The 22,576-nt window shown below is 36.7% G+C and overlaps 2 protein-coding genes across 3 annotated transcripts in view; one reads left to right on the top strand and one right to left on the bottom strand.

Annotated features, from left to right (window-relative positions):
• The window catches only part of LOC105255859 (5-hydroxytryptamine receptor 1), a 102,991-nt gene that overhangs the window by 73,318 nt on the left and 7,097 nt on the right, over positions 1-22,576 (bottom strand). The gene's annotated exons all lie outside the window — the stretch shown is intronic.
• LOC105255391 (pro-corazonin-like) overlaps positions 5,468-22,576 on the top strand; it is a 74,601-nt gene continuing 57,492 nt past the window's right edge. Inside the window, exons 1-2 of the mRNA XM_011264649.2 lie at positions 5,468-5,765; positions 6,161-6,203. The gene's annotated coding sequence lies outside the window, so the exon portion shown is untranslated. The remainder of the gene's footprint in view (positions 5,766-6,160; positions 6,204-22,576) is intronic.

Genomic DNA, 22,576 nt, shown 5'->3' on the forward strand with positions numbered 1-22,576 from the left:
AAAATCTGTCTTCTGTGCGCGCGTCACTAAGATTAACATTCGTCATATAAAACGCATTAAACGCAGTCTTCTAGTATATCAGCAATGTTTGTATAACGCTGCACTTTTCCAGTTTTATTCATATCTTCTGACGGAGCGCCGTGATAATTTTCATAGACGATACGCGTCCCAGCGAGGAGATTCTCTTACGTGAGATGCGTACAAAGAGTGTAGTTACACGTTTACGGTTAAAACGTACTTAAGCTCTTTTAATCGCAAACCTCAAATCGCAGTGAATTATGTATTAAACGATAAAAATTTTAAAAGCTCGTCATAAAATAGCGCGTCTTTTTTTATTTTACTTCTTCTTCTTTTTATTTATTATTAAATTGTTTCTTAGAATTCACGTAAATCTATGTAATCGAATTTTAAGAATTTTCCAGTCTTGTCAATGTTTTATTTTAAAAAATAGAACGTAATGATATAAAAATTTTCTAATATTTTCAATTTAAAATATTATAAAAGAGAGAAAAAAAAGTTCAAATTCAGATTTAAAAAAATTAATTTCTCCCATCAAGGTGCTTCCCCTTTTATATTTCGTTTTAATATTATCTGGAACTTGCTCTTCTCTTTAAGGACGTAAAGATATCTATTAACATAAAAATATGAGATAAGATGAGTTAAACGAAAATTAGATATATGATAAGCGGAAATTAAAAAAAAAATTTTGCTATATTTATTCTCTTTGTTTAATATTTCACCAACTACGTCGCAATAATTTCGCTGCTTTCGCAAATAGATACGGGACTGACTTTTTTCACATTTATTTATGTTATATTTGTTCATTTCGAAGGAAAGTAGAATTTAATAACGCTTATCCAAATAATGTTAGGCCACGGTGCGGGAGGATGGTGGGTGTTGCTAAAAGTTTCGCGCAAAGGATTGTCGTGGTCTTTCTTTTTTATTAAAAAAAAGAGAAACGTGTTTTGCTCTATGATAAACTCGCCGGTAACATTTCGAACTTTATTAACATTGTTTTAAACTCGGCAGAAGATCTCTCGCGCAGGGAGCACATCGTTAATGAGAGAATTCTCATCAGCGCGCTATTTCATGCTTATGACTCCTTCATTATTCAATCTGTCCACGGGACTTTCGGTACGTCTTTTCTTCTTTTTTCTCTGTATATAATTAAAACGACAGAATTATTTTTCCTCGCGATTCCAATAAATATTTTCTCATCGATTGAATTGTGTCGATGGCGTTTTGCCTATAGTTCCAATTAACCTTCTTATGAAAAGCGAAAAGTAGGGTACAAAGGTAGAAAGAAATTGGATTTAATGCCCGGGGCGCTTCGTATACGCTGAGATACAAATGCGAGATGAAAATCGCGTATCCGTCTTTATCACACTATCACATCCGTACGAAGTACCTATCCATCCCATTAGCAGCATTCTGTTCGGAATTGATGCTAATACCTTCCCCGTGGTATACATATGTGTACCGCCTTCCTCCTTGCCGTCGTCTTCGTACGCCGTAATTACGTTCGCGTATTTGTCTTCGGTAACGCAATCAGCTTCTCCACGATCCGACAATTGATACGTATTATGCATAGCGAAGTCGGACGTTTAACTCGCACGTGTACGTCGTGTCACATAATTCGCGAGGGAATTTCATTTTCATTTTGTTTCTGCCTGCTTCGTCCAGTGTAATTTTAGGGAGTTCTCAATTTTCATTTGGCCACGAACGTGGAAACATACGATTCGCCCACGTGCCTCACCCACGCTAATTGCCACGTTTCCGTCAAGGCAAATAAACGTTGGAGACCATATATATTCGTGTCATTACATATTGATAAAGATATACCGAGGATGTTCATTAACACGGAATGTTATTCTGGTTGTATGCACGATGCAAAATCGACAAATCGATGGCCGACCGAACATGACGGACCAAGGACAGATCTCTTTCATGATTTTTTAAGCCTCCGAAAGTAGTATAATTTTCCTCCTTCTTCTCTTTGTTAGCTCTTTTTTTCTCTTTGGCTCTGCGCGAGCAAAAGTATTAGCGCGAGAACGTAACTCTTTATCGGAATTTCAATTTGTCCCCGACGAGTCTGCTCTCGGGGGATCGTTGAAGCGGAATTGATTCGATTATTAAAGTCTATACTAGAGAGCGCAAGAAAATCGAATTGGAATTTTAATTGCAACGGCAAGTTTTTTTTTCTAAGGGGCTTAGCTTCCGTTGACACGGGGGAATCTCCTTTAGTAAAAGGAGTCTCGCACTCGTCGCGTTATTTCGCGTAGCGATCTGCATGCTACGGATAATCGCGCTTTGATCTTTCGCTTCGCGTTAAATGTATATCGAGCTTTGCATTATTTTACATGATTTTTTCATTGAGCTATTCAATCCCTTTAAAATTCTTCCTAGTTTAGTCAATCAAAATTCATTTCTTTTTCATCATAATATCATAACGAATTTTCTATGATTGACATAAATGCAGAGGAAAGTAATTTAAAAAATAACACCATCTCTGCATAATAATATAAAAATAATATAATTGTAAATTAAATTAGTATTTTAATGTTTTAAATTGAAATGGATATTTCCCTTATTTTATGCAAAGAATGAAAAAAGGTGAATAAGAAAATTGAAAATAAAAAAATTCGCTTGAAAGTCATATATAAACTATTCTCTTATTACAAAACTTTAAATATTTTTGCAGAAATGAGAGAATTAAAAGTAAATATTTTATATATATATAATGCTAAAATAACACATACATTTTTAAAAAATACATTTTTAATTTTTTTTTACATTTTTAAAAATCTAGAAAAGTATAATTATAAATGAGAAAAATACACACAGACAACTTAAATGCAATTTTTGCTTATAAAATTCAGTTCTTTCATTTGCCGGAATTGTCGCATAATTTTCGTAAAATTATTTCTGACATTCTCTGTAACATTGCGCTGGATTTTGCCCATTTTCATCATAATGAAAACGTCCCGCAATATTTGCATTCTTGAGATTCCAGCTTTCAGAATGTTGTCAAATTAAAAACATCGAGATTTCCCACATGTTAAAACGATCTTTGAGTTATTTTTAATACTAATTAAATAAAACCTAAATTTCTTTGCAACAAGATATTTCATTTTCGTCGTTACGTATATAAATCAAGAGCTAATGAGTTAAAAGCGGTCAATTAGTCTAGAGCGACTCCTGCACGAGATGAAACGCAAAATCACTTGCGCAGATGGTGCGGTCGCTCTCGAGTCGAGCGAACCTCTAGTTAAGTCAATCACTATTATCTGTATATTATTCGTATACTATATACAGTTATACTTATATAGGTGTCTCCTAATGGCACCGGGATGTCGTTTAAAGGCTATCGGTTTCGTCGAGAATAACACGATTAGCCGCGCAGTTAACTTGCGTGAAACTACTGTCCTCTAAAATACAGTCAAGCGTGTTGTTTGTGTAAAGTAATCTGTGCATAATGTCATCCAAGTTGGCACGTAATCTCGCTTAAACTGCTCACGTCACCGTCGCGTCGTTCATCCTGTCTGACAATTCTAAAGTCCCATTGCTTTGTGTAAAGGCTCTTCATAGATGCGAAGTTGAAATAGAGAGTGCTTCGAAGTCTCCCCGTCAAGTTTTCGTGAAAACGCTCTCAAAGTACAAAAAGGATTTACTTGCCAAGAATACGCACGAAAGAAGCTCGAACTCGATTCGGGATAGAATGAAAATTTAAATGCAGATATACATGCATAAACGCGAAAGCATTTCTGTATATTGCAGATAATTTTCCAAGTGGAAAATTCACTTTTTAGGAGAACAGCTGACCAAAATTGCAAAATCTGTCAGATGACCTATAGATTATTCCTGCGACTTTCTTTTTCTCTCCTTCCATTCCTCTCTCCCTCTCTCTCTTTCTCTATCTATCTATCTATCTCTCACGTATTTATAGTATATATTATAACAAATTAATAGTTTTCCAATCAATTTTCATTTTATTTCGATTCTAAAATGTTTGATAATTTTTGCTCACATTTTGATATCATATTAAATTTAGATTAATTACTAATTTTAGTTAATTAGTATTATATTATATAAATTTATTAATATTTTTGTATTTGAAAAATCTATGATAATAAATTTTTATGGATGTCTCCTAAAAAGTGAATTTTCCACTTGGAAAAAGTATTATCTGCAATATACAGAAATGCTTTCGCGTTTATCTAACCTAGGACGGAAAATGTTCTACATTAAATATAATCTTGTAATTTTAGCTTGACTTTAATTCAGAAAGAAATGTATTGTATGCGCTAATATTGCGATAGAGACAAATTGTCTGAATGTTTAATTCGGTATGTTTGTCTCGAAGCAATATTTGGCAACTATCTTACCTCACCCCTTTGTCGATTGTCTCCCTCGTGTTCTAAATGACAACGCCCTGTGCACATCATCGAACTATCCCCCATCCCCATCCCCGTGGAATGGCATACCACGTGCCATTACTCGATGCACCATTATGCATATTGCGCACATAACAAGTGTATAGCAAGCCTCTGCACGATATTCGCCATGTCGATTTATGTTAGAACACTTTAGCTCTGAAGTTTGAAACGATGTTGCTCCTGTCAAGGGATCAATATTACAACGTTACAGTCAATTATAACTATAATCAATGTTACTATTACTTATTATTCGAATGATATATTTTTTATGTTATCTAAAAGCCGGATTACTATTATCAGTTTAGTGGTAATTATGATTACATGTCTATATTGCAATATTTGTTTTTATAATAAAAAATTAAAATGTAAATAATATGTAAAAAATATATTAAAATATAAAAGGCTCAAAGAACGCGTTCTCTATTTAAATTGTAATATATACTATATAAAGATGATATAATTATATTGTAACTAATAGAGATTTAGAGATTTTTAACTGTTTAGTAATTTAATTGTCAAAAAGTCATTTGAATTACTAATACATAATATAGTATGTCTATAAATACTGCATATAAATGCATACTGCGTATAACTATAATGTAACATTAGCTCTTGTGTATAATAATATTAATATGTATATAATTATATTCTGCTTATTATTTATAAATAGAAGACTGGAACAATCAATTTAGAGATCCAAATAATGCATCATCGATTGTTTATTAATTGTATCAATCATTTATTAATAATTAATAATTATTAATAATTAAATTTGTAATATATTGCAAATATATCAAATAAGGCATTGATATCTTGTTATAATTTCATTATATATATATATATATATATATATATATATATATAATATTATAAATTGAATAGATATAACTTAGATATAATTTATTTTATAATTAAGAGGATATTTTTAATAGTGACGAGACGAATTAATAGACGTTTGATTTTTCTCATTTTGGGAGCATATTCATATTACATTTTTATCGCCGATAAAACCCTCCCATTGGGTACACCTTGACGTGGTGGGAGGGCTCAGTACCTGGAAGGTTTCTCCTGAAGGGGAAGCTAAGTACCCAAACGGTTTCCAATTGATATCGTTTTTCGCGTTTTAATCGGGATTCGGAAATACCGTAAAGTATCGCAAATCCGCTTTTGTGTTATGTCTTAATTTTTATATCGAAAATGTCGTGCAAAGACTTGTTCGAGTTCGGGAGTGTCGACCAAAGTATCGCGCGTGTGACTTGAACGATCTTGAAGGAGACCCTAAGGATCAACCCTAGGAGAGACATCGGGCATCGACGGAGCAATGTTGGGGTGAGTAATAATAAATTACTGTGAGTAATAATAAATGAGTGAGTAATAATAAATTTATATACTAGTTGTATATTATTCGCGTATCCGCAAAACTTGAATTACATGATTAATCGCGTAATTTTGATTTGTTTATTTCGTATTTGATTTGTTTATTTTGATAATAAAAAAAAAGAGAATTGGAGAAAAAAACTTTTTATGTAAAAGCTATAATTCTGTAAAAGTTTCTACTTAAAAAGAAGTAGGATTTTTTAGCATTTATGAAACTAGTCCATAAAATATTTGTTTATTATTGTACCCATCGAATATAAAATATAATACGTACAATAATTAAAATTGACAACAATTAATTATTTTTGACGCTACTACAATTTGGATTTTTTATTTGCATGTTACAGATCAACGTAGCCGTCAACTCCACCGTTTGCGCATCGATCATTTGTGAGTTGAGAGGAAATTTTATAAAAAGTATAAAAAGTAATTTTATAAAAAGTATAAAAAACGTCAAGTACATACAAGTATTTAAAATTTTTGTTATTTAAACTTTCATTTGATGTATACAAATTTAGCTAGTCTCTTTATGAACTTTTTGTACTTGATATGTTTTTTATATTTTTAAAAAAGTTATTTTATTTTGTGAAAGAAAGATGACGATATTAAAATAATTTTTCATCGGGATATTTTTCTGAGTAACTATTTGAAGCAATGAATTATTTATTGTACAGATAGCTAAAAATAAAAATAGAGGAAATGATAAAACACTTGGATAAAAATAGATTTAGTTTTGTAACGGAATGGTAACAAATTCATCGTGTTATTAATAAACTCCATTGCGTGAGAAAAATCGTGTAGCGTGGCAGAAAGACATCGAAGCAAAAAGATAGCTCAGCTCCTTTGTAATATTTATCGTAAGAAACTAGCTTAAATATCACTATCTGCTTCCAGTTGCTTGCCATTTCCTTTTTTCTCTGTTTCTCTTTTTTTCCTTTCTTCAGCTTTCTTTCACTCGTGACGCACGTATTTATTATATCATTTTCTAATTACTTTTTTTATTGCACGAAATGATTAATTCAAGTTTATAAATTTTAAATTATTTTAATAATTATTAATTTTTATTATTTCAATTAATAATATTAATTATTTCGTTACACATAAATATTTATATATACGCTATTGTCCTCGCGGAAAATGCATTTTCAAATAATATTTTACCTATAAGCGAAATATTAGTTAAATGATTAAATCTGAACAATCTGCATTTGAAATATGTCACCGCTGAGTTCTACTGGCAATATTCTCATCTCCAATATGAATTGTAATTGTCTTTTAATCCACGAAATTTAAATCGTAAAATATGAGATTTGAAGTTTCTATTGCGATATTTTATCGACAATATAGTTTTACATTGTCGACTACCTTTCGCGATATCGATTCACAAAGAGACATCTGTTTGACTATATCTCGCGTAACATTTGACCTTTCGGTCTATATTACAAATTATACCATGTGTTGTTGGACGAACACAGGTTTTATACGATCTTAATCTATTCATTTATCAAGTATATACGTCTGCTTTATCTACCTCGGATACTATCCTTAATGAATGTTTTCTAGACCATTACTGCATTACGCGCATCACTTTGATAAGATATGGCATGATCATCGTGTGTTTAAGTGCTATGCGAGGGATTTAAGTTAGAATGCGCTGTATCGCGCGCGAATCGCTCATAAATTTCACTTCATTATTCAAAAGCTTCTAATAACGCAGTTGCGTACACGTACATATGTAGCTTGCATTTATGAGAGAGAACCGTTCTCACGTGCACCGCTATTATTTTCGAGATAAATGATCTACAGACTATTTATACAAATCCCTTTCCCCACGAAGGTCATACGAAGTTTCGCATATCAATTTCGCATAAGCACGCGGCGCGGAAATACATCGCGTGGAAAATTTTAATCTTTCCTTTGGTTAAAAAGGAAGGACAGCGCGGCTCGCGTTTCCTTCCCGTGTTAACTCTTTGTCCCCCTATGAATATTTATGATCGCGAAAAAAGTTTCTTCCTCGCCACGAGAGTGGACCATGTTTCAAAGATAAAAGTTTCGGAGGGATCCTCGTCTAGGAGACCCCTTTTCACTTAATATCTCTCTGTGTCGTGACGATGTAAAATACGAGAAAAAAAAAGAGTAACCCAACCACAGCTCCCTTAGCTCGAATAGCCGCTAAGACCGCGGTCAAACATGAACACTAGGTTTTTACGATGAATGTCCTTAACCTCATATCGCTTTATAGTTTTTTATTACGCGCGCCAGGATGACGTTGTAAAATAACGATCGCGGAGGCTTGCATATTGTTGGAATATATTATTGCGCCGTTTCTGCGCGAATATCGGATAACGCGAGGGGAGGAGTCCTTTATTTTGAAATTATCGACCTAAAAATCATTAGCGGAACCATTTTTTGCGCTCCGAGATTGGTGGCGAAGTATTAAGCTACGAACAAATTTTAGGTCAGCTCGTATTACGCTAATTGGTTGTAAGAGCAGACGTTTAATTTAAGATGTAGCGGGGCCTCGGAATTTCATGCGATTGATTTGATTAGCGGGACGAGATTACCGGTTGCTCGGTCAGTTATCGTGACTCGCCCGTTATGTATAGTCGTCCTAATTCCGACATTGTAGTAGGAGAAAGCGCCGTATATTGGTGTAGTTTACGATAGTGCAACAGGCAAGTTTAAACGAGATTTAAAAAAACAAACAGAAAAAAAAAAAGAAAACCGAACGTGCATACAGACTATTGTGTTGTCTTAACAATCGTTTGGCTTCAATACTCGGTTTCGTGTGTCCCGAGCGCACTCTTCCAATATTTTGCACGTTTAACCCTTTCGGGTGTTACCCGAGGTAATTGGGGTCCTCAACCACAAATGAACACTCACCGCCAATTCTTCTCTTCTCTTTATCGCTTTTCATCTCTACTCGCTATAATTGACAACTGTAATGTAAAGAGCACGTACTTTTCGCTGAAGCGAGGCCGAATTTTGTGCAATTATATTGTCAATTGCGATATTATTCGTGTTATCAAGTCTTCGCGCTCGTGCATCGAGGGATAATAAAATTATTTCGTGGCAAATTTGGAGTAATATTTGAAACAGTAATGAAATAATTATTTACATCGGATTAAAGTATTTAAATAAATATATTTAAAAGAACTGGTTAAAAAATATAATAATTTCGTGAAAATTTGACGCTTTCACGGCATTTTATGCCGAATATAATTTCTCGCAGATTTTTTTACGCCAGACATTTTGATAAATGTAATGAAAGCGTAAATTTTTTATACTCGATATAATTTCGCTGCATTTATTACATAATGAATGCAGATATGGTATTTCGTTAATGATGGCCTTTTAGGTATCACGGTAACAGAATATTAACTTAAGTTTTATCTATTGCTACGGTTAACAAGATGGCTTCCTTTCATGTCAATGCCAAATGCGCGTTCAAATGATAGGATCGGAGCTTCGTTTGACACAGGAACCGCACGCACTGTCGCTTCGGTACCGAGCCTCGAATGAAGTTTCATTAGATCAAACAGAATGTCGGGTCACTTTCGAATATAACGTTACAAAGCTTCCAGATACAGGTGTTGTACAGAAAACGCGAATGAGCCAGAGAGAAGGAGATAAAGAGAATAAAGCTGTCTCTCTAAATAAATTTTTGGTAGTTTGGATTAAAATTAAAAAGAGAGATACATATATATAAAGACTATTAAAATTATTTTTTTTAAACAACGTGTATTGTTTATGCTGCAAAATCCTCTATCGAGTGTAATTCGATTTAAAATAATGCGATCTCAAATATTATGATAAATCTCAAATGATATGTCATTTTTTGAGAAAAACGGAAAGGAGGAAAAACAATGATCCTAAATATAGGGCCGATATTACATCACTGCGTCATCCTTATTTTAAATTGCAGTTGGGAGAACGGAAAAGCGGGCACGTATAGAGTTGGCACGTATTCTCTACAAATTACCGATCTTTAACGACTGACATGGATTCCTTCGCTCGTTCGCAATTCTGACAGCGAGAAATTCACTCGCATTTGACGAAAGAAGTAATGTGAAAGTCTCTCGGGGTATCTACCCATACATGCGCAATTGTATGTGCAATTCCAACGCTAAGGAAGCGATTTATTATTCACGCCGCGGATATTTCGGAGGATTGTCGATATCCCGTTTGATTTTCTCAGGGGTACTATTATTCCTCCAGCGCGTGAAATATTTTTATCGAGAATATTAAAAAGTCTCTTCTATATTTTCGAGGGGTCGCTGCAAATAAAAAAAAAAAAAATACGTGTGGCCTTCACGGGAAAGGTATTACTTCTAAAAAACGATAAAGCATGTAACACGCGCGCATTATCGGAATTACTAATCGGAATAATGAAAGTCTTCGTGAAAACTATATCTGGACGTCCAGTGAGATAGAAAAACAAAATTAGATTGATGTAAAGTACGCGCTTGACGTGCAATTTTTAATATAAATTTTTTCGCAAATGCACTCCCTCATTAATATGCTATGTCACTGGTGACAAACTCGGCGCACTCGAGTAATTATTATTATATGAAAAACATTCGTTGAAATAAAAAGAGAGATATGACGTCCGATATCCCCTGCGAAATAATGATCCCGTGTATAAATACGCGGGAAATCGCGAATGCGCTGTTTATTATACTTGATTCATTTGTCACGCGAGGGAAAATTTACTGCAGCGCACACATCGCGCCCAAGATTGTTCTGTGCTCGATAGAGCTCGCGAAAATGCTATTTATAAAGTTATGGAAACGAACGAACGGAATTGAGGGATTTATCAATCCGAAAGCGATAACGAGGTAAATCCTGCAACGAGCTCTCGTAAAAGTTCTCTCTTTCTCTCTTTCGCCTTGTCTGTGTGCGTTGTGTGCAAAGCTTCTGGAGTTTCCAAATTAAATATCTCGGTTCGCGCATGATAAACCAGGCCGCGGGAAATGATGTTATTTCATTGTCATCGAATAGATCGAATCGAGTTTTTAAGTGTACTTTGAAAATTATTGTACAATAAACTTTTAAGGAATTAAGAAGCATTCCACTTTTTCTGCAGACTATAATAAACTTTTTATACGTTTTTTCTTACATTTGCATATTAACGAGATTATATCGTTCGGTATATTTGAGATGGAGCGAATCGGGTAAGATACTAGAAAATTAAAAAGTATAATTGCGTAAAAGATAATTTTTAATAAGCCACATTTTGTTTAAATATTATTATTCGAACGAGGTTTATAATTGCATGTTAAACCAATTTTAAGCAATTTTATTATCCCACGTCGTACGAATAAATTACTTTTTTTTTTCGACAACATGTGTTTATCACGACAACGTTGAATAATCAAAGTGTCTATTAACTTCGTTAACTTAATTTATTTCAAAGACCCTCATTAAAATAATAACAGCACTACGAGAATTTGATGATGCGCATCAACGTGCATGACAAGATTATCTCTTTCCAAGCGCACTTCCTGAGGAGAATATTTAAAATTCATGAGGCCGAAACTCTCTTTTCGTAAGAACGAAAATTTTGCTAAATTAATTCTTCAAAGATCAACATCTCTCTCGCGCATTTCTAGCGGGAATAAACATAATTACGCTCTCGCGATGCAATTTTTAATAGAGCACTCTTACTTAAATATAAATATGTCAATTATTGACGCGTTTAACGCAGAATTCTCTCGGTAAATTGCGGGAAAATGACGGCGCGTAAGTCGTAACCTTTGGCATTAATTTCAAGAAAACTCTCTCAAGCACGTAGCATCTTGGTGGAGTAATCATTCTTATCGGATCGTCGCGAAATTGAAATCGAAATCGAAATCATCGTCGTTACATATTTGCCTATCCCACCCTTGATAATGGCGCGCGAGGGAAATTCAAATATCATCGAGCGGTTTCGTCGCTTCATACATAAAATATCAGAAGGCGATGTGCGCCGTTGCCGATGTAATACATCAAAGTCGAATCGAGTCTCCGTCGGTTTAAGAGAATTAACTTCTCTCTCTCTACACTCGCCATTTTCGACAAATAGATTAAACGTCGCGAGTCAACGAGGGATACATGTGTACATTCGTGCGCGGAATATCGCGCTCCTCCACGTCCGATAGCGACGGAATAAACTTGCTTGATCCCCAAATAAGGGAATGCTTGCGTAAATAATACCTTCCTGAATACCGTTCAAACAGAACAATCGCATCTCGAGTAATGGAGCGCGCCGTTATTGTCGTTCACCGCAAGTTTGATCGCAGAAACGCGAGCTCGTCGGTTGCGACTCAGTCAAGAAGAGAGAATTTCGAGAATCGCAATCTCTCCCCTTCGAATCCCGGAGCTGCGCTAAGTGTATTCATGACACTTTCGCATCCTGTTTGCCGATGCGAAGACGTTTTCACGGAACTGCTCGCGCGCGGAACGAGATTTCTCCTGCCATACGCCAGACATCCCGCGCGAGGATCTCCGCGTTCGAAGGAAGTTTAAAAGTGCAACTCTTCGGATTCGAGTGTGACGTGACTCTTCAGACATAATCCCTTCCTCGGCGAATTTTCCAAATTTCCCAGTTCGACGACGAATTCTAAGCTAGGAATTCGAGCAACTTTATTCGTCCTTCTGGATTTCAATGCGCAAGCGAATTTTATTGTATACGTTCGAAAACTAAATCAGTGAAAATATTATCGATTAGAAGAGTGAAATTTCAACGAAATTTCATCGAAAATCAATAAGTATTTCATTGATAACTAGGTTTTAGTTTTTAATATAAGCCAACAGTAAAATGTCAAAGAAGAATAAAAAATTTCATTGAAAATACATTTTCCATTTTATCTTTATGATTAGGGTAATAAAATTCCATTGAAAAATCAATCATTATCAAACTACCATACATTATCAAATTAATGCTGCTCGGTGACATTTTATTGTTTGCTTATACTTGAAATTAAAATCGCAGCTTATCAATGATAATATACCGATTCCATTTAAGAGAACATGCAGCTACTTTGTATGCTGTGCGAGATCTTGCGGGAACTTGCTTAGTTAGTGTGATTGAGAATGTAATTTAACTGTGACAGCGAATCGAATTAAAATTTATAGCGTTTTAAAATCGAATTTGTATATAATTCTTACGATACGTAGCTCGTATAATTTTTATTATGTTTTCCAATTATTCGTTATTTTCATTGATTACACCCACGATGTGGAAAATGCGATGCGCTGATTCCCACCACGTAAATGTTACCTATGAACGGAAATTTATCGCATTCACGTCAAGATTTGATAAACCGGAATACAATTCGAATTATGTGCTCGAAATCCTATCTGAGATATTGTGCAATAGTATGTCAAGTCTCTGGAGAAGACCTCGGTAAATGTGCGACAATCTTCTGTCAACTTGTTTTCTATAGTCGCTGACGAAGTTTGAAATCTTTATTGCGTTTTCCATTGTAATTTTTATGCGATGTGAAAAAATGGCGATCATAAACTGCTGAAAAATCTCAATCAAAGGAACGATACTCATTTTTTCTCTCTACGTAAATTTTCGATTTAAATCTGCATAACAAAAATTGGCGACTGATTTTTTTCGAAAGAGAAATTTTTTTTCCAGAAAAATTGTTCACTCGTGTATGACTGGAAAAAGGTCGGTGCCTCGATATTTGAACGTGACTTTGAAATAAAGATCCAAAATACAAAGGAACGTACATACGTAGCGGTCGCTCTTATTAATTACGTTAATTGAACCCGTGATTTCGCAAAAAGTGGAATAGTACAAGCGTAAAGGACAAGCGTCCTTGTCCGGCGGGCAAAGGGAAAAAAGAAGGACAGGGCCAATGTTAATTAAGCGCACGAGGATCTTTTTTCCTCTGCGGAATTTTCAATCCCCCGTCGGGGTTCGCGATCGTTATCCCTTCAACATTTCGGCATTATAAGGGAAACAACGGTTCAGACGACGCTCCTAATGCATTATCGATCCTAATAATGGATCGTAAACTCGGTCAGAGTCATCTCCTTCCCCCTCGCGCTCTCTTTCTCTTCTTAAAGACATTGTGATAGTCAAACAGTGCAAATAAAGAGTAAAACGCGACGCCCCGAAGATGCTCCGTTTTATAATGGCATCACATCCGCCCATATCATCTCTCTCTCTTTTTTTTCTCTCTCTCTCTCTCTCTCGCTTCCTTTCGCCTTCACGGGATATCACGTATCGGTACGAACCGACCGCACGGCTCGCGATCGATAACGGAATTTTCTAAGATAAACTTTAAGCCCTTTCAGAAGCATGGCACGGCGATTTAATAACTTTCAACCCGATAAGTCTACGACGCCGAACCGCCGCCGCGCCCGCGCGTCTAATGATTTTTCTCCGTAGCTTGCCTCCGTGGCTTCCATTTTACTCTTACGGCGAATATCGCTGCAATTCCGTCGCGAGCTTTTTCCCTCGCGATATTTTCCCTCAGACATCCCGAACCTGTCCTCTCTTTTTTTTTCCTCGCGTCATACATTCCCGTTAATACGCGCGATTTATCCGTCGTCACTCGTGCAATCCTCTTTAATGATCGCATCGCAGATATCCCGCTACAGTTTAACGCGCGCGTTGCGGATTAGCGGTTAATTAAAAGTATACTACTGTGGCCCAAAAAGTCTCCCGCTAATTCACTCCAGCGGTATTTGCAGCGTCGACAGAAAAAAATACAGTGCATACCAAAAGCAATTACCGCAGTAGCGGTTATTGGGTCGCCTATCGCTGCTAAGGGAGGCATAAAACCGAGATGCTCGGGGAGGGGGCGAGATTCTCGCTGTATTTATATCCGGTACACAATATATGCTTATTAGTTTTTTTGAAAATATAGGAAAAAATTATATAAATCGAATCCGTGAGATAGGCCGAGAAATTTGGGAATTTTAAGCCGCAAGACGCATTAATCAATTTCGCAGATGACGTGAAAAGTTTTAGGAGACTATTTATTCGACGGATGCAACGCGAAAGAAGCAAAGCAAAAGCGTATTCGTACACGGAAAAAAAAGGACATTCTTGTTTTGAAAATATCTTTAGTTTTAACATGAAAATCTTGAAATGAGATTATATTGCGTTAATTAAGGAAAAATATAATTGCATGCTTGAATGAAGTCATTTTATATAATTTAATCGAGAAGAATATATTCTTATGATTTAAACAGAAAATAACATTTTTTAAATCAAAGATTATAATTTTCTTAAAGTAGAGTCAAATAATTATATATTCTCGAGATGACGATTATAATATTAAAATAAGACTATAATATTGAAATTTAATATAATTGTTGAAATTTAGCAAAGCAAAAGCGCATTCGTACACAGAAAAAAGAGGACATTCTTGTTTTGAAAATATCTTTAGTTTTAACACGAGAATCTTGAAATGAGATTATATTGCGTTAATTAAGGAAAAATATAATTGCTTGCTTGAATGAAGCCATTTTATATAGTTCAGTCAAGAAAAATATATTCTTATGATTTAAGATTTAATTTTCTTGAGCGGAAAGGAAACAATGTGTTAAACAGAAAATAACAGTTTTAAATCGAAGATTATAATTTTCTTAAAGTAGAATCAAAATAATTATACATTCTTGAGATGACGATTATAATATTGAAATAAGACTATATTGAAATTTAATATAATTGTTGAAATTTAAAATTATTAAATTCTCCTAAGAAGACAGATTGTTCCGTATATACGAAACAATGAATGCGTCACTTTAAGTATATAAGTTTTGATTTGATATTTATTTTTTTTTTCTGTGTAACAATCTTTGAGAGATGTATGCGTAATGCATACGTAATTAGATCGCATCCTCGATTCCGAGCTCTCATTACAAATACATCGAGTAATATCGAAATGATGTACTTTTCGATACGATTTCGATAATGTAGTTTCGATATATATTAACCGTAATCGCGCTAATCAATATTGCGGATTAATCGTTTATAACCGCGCATACTGGCGATACCGCGATCGGCATATTGCATTGAACCGAATATTACGAATGCAAAATTTCACTCGCGTTGCCTTCCCTCCTCCCCCCTTTCGATAAATCTTCACAACTGGGTTGCAGGGCTTACGAATAATTTTGCACTTAATACGAGATGCGCGGTTAGAATTGATACTAAAAAATATGTGTACTATGCTGATCGCGATTACGTGTACATCATGTAATTTAACTAATTCGTAATTAGGATGGCGGAAATGAAGGAGAGATAGAATAATGTCCTTCAAAACAACATTAATTGTCCAACACTAATTGTCGCGCGTTCATCTATTTGGAACGTGGCATACGTTTAATTGATTATCAATTATAATTTATCTACATTTTATCAATATCGTGTGTTAATTAATCAATTATCAGTTCCAACATCTACGTTGATTACGATGATGCAACGTCGACGATGTAACGAGATGATTAATCGCATCTACGTTCAGCGAGTTTACAATTCTAAGGAATAAAATTGCGCGCCGTCAACGTATGCGCGATCACATTTTGCGATAAATATGGAATATTTGAAGAATACGCGAGCAAGATTTTGAGAGATGAATCAATGTACCGTTCTACATCGAGCCTCGTGATTCCAGACTCGGATTACGGGAGCACCTGGATAATCCGTACGACGTTTCAATCGTCACTGTAATCGGACTATTCACATCGCCCGATCACAATTTAACCGTAATGCTCGTTTGTCAGTCAGGGACGAGATATTCCGCAGATCCGGCGAGTGCACATCGTCGACCACTTCCGATGACAAAAGTGATTTGTATCGCGTTCGAATAAATCGTTGTGAATGTAACGTAACACGTCATATCATATTGAATTGATTTAACGCATTTAATTAACGCTACATTTTAATTAGCACGACGATCGGAGGCGCACAAGCGCGTTATTTATGGCGCGTATATTCATCGCGAATGTCGCGATGTTTTATTTATATTGTTAGAGCCTCGCGATCTTCACGAAATCACGATCCTCTCGCGAGGCGATCTTACATCCTCGGAGAAAATTGCATAGTGTAAATATTTGATGACGTAACGGAAAGGCGTCAGTTACTCAAAGTTACTCAAAGTTGGAAAGGATCATGATACGAGAATATCGTGGCAACGAAAACCTGGCCATGAATTCCGCCGACTCGTTGTTACAACGTGTTGTTGAAAACGTCGAGAGCCGCGGCACCAGCGGTGTATTCAAATGACGTAATTTATAATGAGACTTTGAGTGATCGTAAGTTTGCGTAGACTCTCTCATAAGACACGGAACAACGGGACGGATATATAAGATGCGCGAAGAGCGAGAATAAACGGCGTTACTCGAAAGTAACTTTTCATTTTGACTTCTAACCTGTAGCTAAAATCAACTCGCCTTCATAACTTTAAAGTTATTAAATCCAAGACAGGATATATATATATATATATTTTTTTTTTTTTCTTAGTAATTAATTTCCGCTTTAGATCTCCTAAAAAAAAAGTAAAGCTCGGTTTATCATCAAAGAATTATTAGAGTCTCGATGTTTTTCTTGAAGGTAAATCTTTCGTTAAAAGTGCTCTCCTGGAAGAAGTACCTCTCCGAGAGGAGGGTTCTTTAATAAATCTTCGCTTCGATTTCGCGAAGAGTCAATTTGGAAGATATTCCACGCGGATGAAAATATCGCGGGAAAAAAAATTGCGCGGGGGCTGTTTGACGGGACGCGTCGACGCGTAAAATCCCCGGCAAACGCGAGATTGCGTAAAGCCCGGCACGCGCGATAACAATTGAACGAGATCGATCCGACTCGTGGTAGTAAATGTATCTAATTCGCGCGCGGGCGAGGATAAAAGTCCTCTCGCATCGAGTTCCCACGTGGATTTATGGCGATTCTGCCGGCGATCCGGAAGTCTCGTGCATATTTCCATGGGCAACGCGTGCCTCTTATGCGATATCGATCCGCGCGTGTCACCCAGTTTCCGGAGGGGAGAGGAGGACGGAGACAAATCGAATCAGGGATAGGAGGGATTCGGCCGTAATAACGTTGAAAGCCTCGTCTTTTCGCGTTTACGCGAAACGCATCGGCGGATTTCGCGAATCGATCCCTCCTCGAATTCTGCCCGCGCGACACGTGACAATTGTGGCGACAAGTGAGATCACCATTACATTGTGTTAGGTACGAAGCTGCGCTACAAGTGCACGTTGCAATTTGTGACGCATCGTCGCGGAGATTTTCAATCTCCACCTCTCTCTCTTCGATTATTATGAATTATTCGATCCATTTACACAGAAAAAAAGGACATTCTTGTTTCGAAAATATTTAGTTTTGACATGGAAATTTTGAAATGAGATTATATTGCGTTAATTAAAGAAAAATATAATTGTTTGAATAATTGTTTACTTGAATGAAGCCATTTTATATAATTCAATCAAGAAAAATATATTCTTACGATTTAAGATTTAAATTTCTTGAATAGAAAAGATACAATGTTGGATAGAAAATAACATTTTTGAATCAAAGATTATAATTTTCTTAAAGTAGATAGTATTAAATAATTATATATTCTTGAGATAACAATTGCAATATTAAAATAAGACTATAATATTGTTGAAATTTAAAATTATTAAATTCTTCTAAGAAGATTATGAATTGTTGCGTATATACGAGACAAAGAGCGCGTTAATTTAAGTATATAAGTTTTGATTTAACATATTTTTTTCTGTGTACTAAAATTATTATTGCGCAACGAGACTGACGATGAGAAAAACTTGCTTGTCCTCCTATTCTTTCGGAAAATTATCGAAATGTCCATCCCATGCACCTCGAAAATAAAAAAGGACTTGCACACGCAACTTACACAGAAAAAAGGACATTCTTGTTTCGAAAATATATTTAGTTTTAAATGGAAATCTTGAAATGAGATTATATTGCGTTATTAAATAAAAATATAATTGCTTGAATAATTGTTTACTTGAATGAAGCCATTTGATATAGGTCAATCGAGAAAAATATATTCTTATGATTTAAGATTTAAATTTCTTGAATAGAAAAGATGTTGGACAATGCTGGATGGAAAATAACATTTTTGAATCAAAGATTACAATTTTCTTAAAATAGTTGGTATTAAATAGTTATATATTTTTGAGGTGCCAATTACAATATTAAAATAAGACTATAATATTGTTGAAATTTAAAATTACTAAATTCTTCTAAGAAGATTATAAATTGTTGCGTATATACGAAACAATGACCGCGTTAGTTTAGTATATAACTTTTGATTTGACACTTATTTTTCTCTGTGTATCGATTCTGAAGAAGGGATAACGATATTCGAGATTTCCAATACCAAAAGTGCATCGTTACTCGATTAAGCTTAAACGCGGCTAATTCCATTCTTGGTCGGAATTAATCGGCTTTCTCGACGCGCTTGTAAAATATAATTGTTTCCATAGGCGAGAGCGCGTGTGTGGATTACATATCTGCGTATTTTTCCGCGCCTCGGCCAGATGAGTCCCGACGATGCCGTCACGATAGGCAGAGTGTATCGCGAATGTAATCCGTGGATTACTTAATCCGGGATTAGGGTTACGGGACTCGCGGCGACAGTAATTAATGCGCTCCGACTCTAACGCGATATACCGTACGATTTCCCTCTGAATGCATCGATCTGAGGCCCCCTATGTAAGGATCGTGCCGTGCCTTGAATCGCGTGACGCCGAAAATCAATTATGTCATTCATTATCCGGTTATCGGGACGCGCACAGATCGATGGAGTCAGGTGGACTGTCGCCTCGTTCGCTGGACTGTCTGAAATCGGTCTCTTTGATACGATTTCGAGAAAAAAAAAATTGAATTTCGAGATTAAAAGTATCCCTGCGTAGTTTACTCTGTAGATCGGATCGCGAATAATACGTTTGACGATTTAACTTGGCTTGTCGAACCTCTCGTTCGACGGAAAATTATTATTCCGAATAGTAATGTACTCTCTCGCAACTCTAGATCGCGGTCGGGAATGGCCTCCCTTCCCTCTCCTCTCCGCCCTCTGTCCCCGTAGCGACACAATCCACAATTCGTTTCACGTTTAATTAATCTCCCGGACGTCGAAGCGACCCGTGGTAAAGGTCGAGCGTCTAATTTAATTAATTACACGGTCCAGGGGACGACTTATGCCATTTGGAATGCGAGAAAGGAAAGATTCGTACCGAGCGACGTTTCTCCAAGTGGTCTACGATTGGGGGGAACGCTCTCGAGATTAAGACGCCGCGAAGGAAATGGAACAGCTTCTTTTTTGCTCGTCGCCGAGGACGATAAACAGTAGCGTGAAACGATGAAGCTGCGAGTCGATTAGAATTATCGCGCGAAATTGTACGAAACCCGATTATCCATTCATCATCCATTCGCTTTCTCGTCGTCGAAGAATAAATCCGGCGACGCGACATGCCGATAAATGTTAAACAGCAATCTCTAGAAGCGTAATGTGGGTGCTAAGCGCGCTATCGAAAGCGCTACAAATCGATTCTCGGGCACAAACAGATTAAAGCTCCTGTACAACCTCCTTCCGACAAAATTGGCGTCGCGCGCGCGCGAGCGTCGAATGGCTGGATTAACGGCCATTGCTCTTTCATAAGCCGATCGACTCTCGACAGAAATGACTCCCGCGAATTGCCTCGGTATTACGGTATAATAGAGCGCGGCGTGAAAGGAATTACTTGGCGAAAAAGCTCGCTTAAGGATATCGAATCGCTCGCGCGAGTCCATTCGTCCTCGTCCGCTGGACAAAAGGCAACCTCCTGCGTTGTCTTCTTTTTTTTTGTCCCCCGCGATTGGATTGTTAAAGCCGGTAAATTGCCGTAATTTCTTTTCCCTCTCCCTCCTCTATCATGTCGAAAAGATTAAACGCTAAGAGAGTTGTCCATCACGATCGCCGATTTAACATTTACTCGGATATATCTGCGCCCGAATCCGTGTATATTAAAATCAATGGGAAAATTATCGGAAAGATCTTCCTTTCCATTTCGAGTGTGCAATCGTACGGAAATGGCGAGAGCATTTTAAAAGTCAGATTTTAACGATCCTCGCGTCGCTTCGAGAATAGAATGGAAACATTTAAAAATATCACGATAAAGAATTAATTTAGAGATGAAAATTGATAGAAAATTTTCTTGTCTGAAATTGGCATTTCGGGAATATTATCATAGAAAATCGAACAGACGTATGTGACTTGTAGGTAAAAAACAGAAAAGAAAAGAAATTGAATGGATAACCCGTACAAACGAACCCCGAGTCTTTTTTTTTTTTTTTTTTTACAGAAAAGGTCTCCTGGTTCCCGTTGACTGTCGAATTTCCAGCTGCATGAATGCGAAACCCCGTCATGCAAATGAGATCGCGTTTCCGCGCGAGCGAATATCGATTTTGAAAACTTTGATCGATGCGCGCCAAAGAAATTCGATTAATACATTCAAAAATATTCGCCAACCTCGTCTCCGCAACGTTATGGAATATTTATGGAACTCTCAGGGCTCTTTTTATTAAATATCACGGAGAAATTGGCATTAGCGTGAAAGAAGAAACACGTACGTGCGTGAAAAGAGTTTCTCTCCCGACGGACATGCTTAACATTAATGTTTCATCAAAAGTAATCCCTTCGTTAATTTTTACATCCTTTTTTCCGGCAAGAAGAGGATTTTTTCTCGTGTTTAAAGTTTTATTAAAAAATCCATCTAAGGTTTTATAGAGTCCGTCCTAATGACGCGGTTACACACTTTTTTTCTCTCTCGCGGTCGAGCACGCTCGAACCTTGAGATACGAGGATGCGAACGAGATCGAGAGCGAAATGATCGAGAGAGAAGAAGGAGAGGGAGACGACAACGAATTAATACGCTCGTTTATACGTGGAGTACCGTTCAAAGGTCAATCGTTTGCGCATGATACGTTTGCTCTTGAATTGACAGACCCGAACGTGCAAGAAGGATAAATAGGAATAGATTCAAGAAGAAAGAAATATGACAATTCCATCTACGACAAACGTTGCATTTCCTAGCGCTGGATTTTCATTTCAATCATTTGCCCTGGAATAGTAATACTATTTTCGACCTGGAATTACGCGTGAATAAGTAAATTCGTTTGCGGATGAAATCATCACCTCGACCTCCGCGTTTTGCATTTCTCTCGGATCCTTGTAAAACTGCGCGCGTATTCCCCTCGTGTGCGTCCAATAATATATTCATGCACAACCCTCGAATTCCATCTAGCTCGTCTGCTCCCGGTAAAAATTGCAGCCCGATATGGAGGGTTCGTGTCACGCTGTCACGGGCCACTGGCTGACCAGTTGAGGGGAACATTTTTTTATTCCTCGGAAACCCGATCCAACTTCCGCCTAGCATCGATATTTAATTTTACGTAACACGTGCGACGAAAATGCGCGTTCATCGCGAAACGCGCGTTATTGTTGCGTTACACCGAAAAAAGGCAACAATGCACCATTGTGCACCGTTATGCAAATACTGCAATATTTCCAGCTGACGGAGGCTCCTCTCGAAGGGAAGTGGCCGGGGATGAGAGGAGGGAAAAGGAAAAAGATTCCGCGAGCGCGATATCGTCGCGTCCGCGTGGCCGATAAAATTGCAAATCACCCGGATGTTTAACCGCTTTATCTCTCGTCGCGTCGATGAAACGAAGCAAAGAAGGCGGAATCGATTTCTCGTGAAATCGACTTTAGCAAAAGCGCAGCCCGGCGTCGATATATTAATATTCGATGGGA

Source organism: Camponotus floridanus, unplaced genomic scaffold (assembly GCF_003227725.1).
Source record: "Camponotus floridanus strain SB8 unplaced genomic scaffold, Cflo_v7.5 scaffold16, whole genome shotgun sequence".
Lineage (NCBI taxonomy): Eukaryota > Metazoa > Arthropoda > Insecta > Hymenoptera > Formicidae > Camponotus > Camponotus floridanus.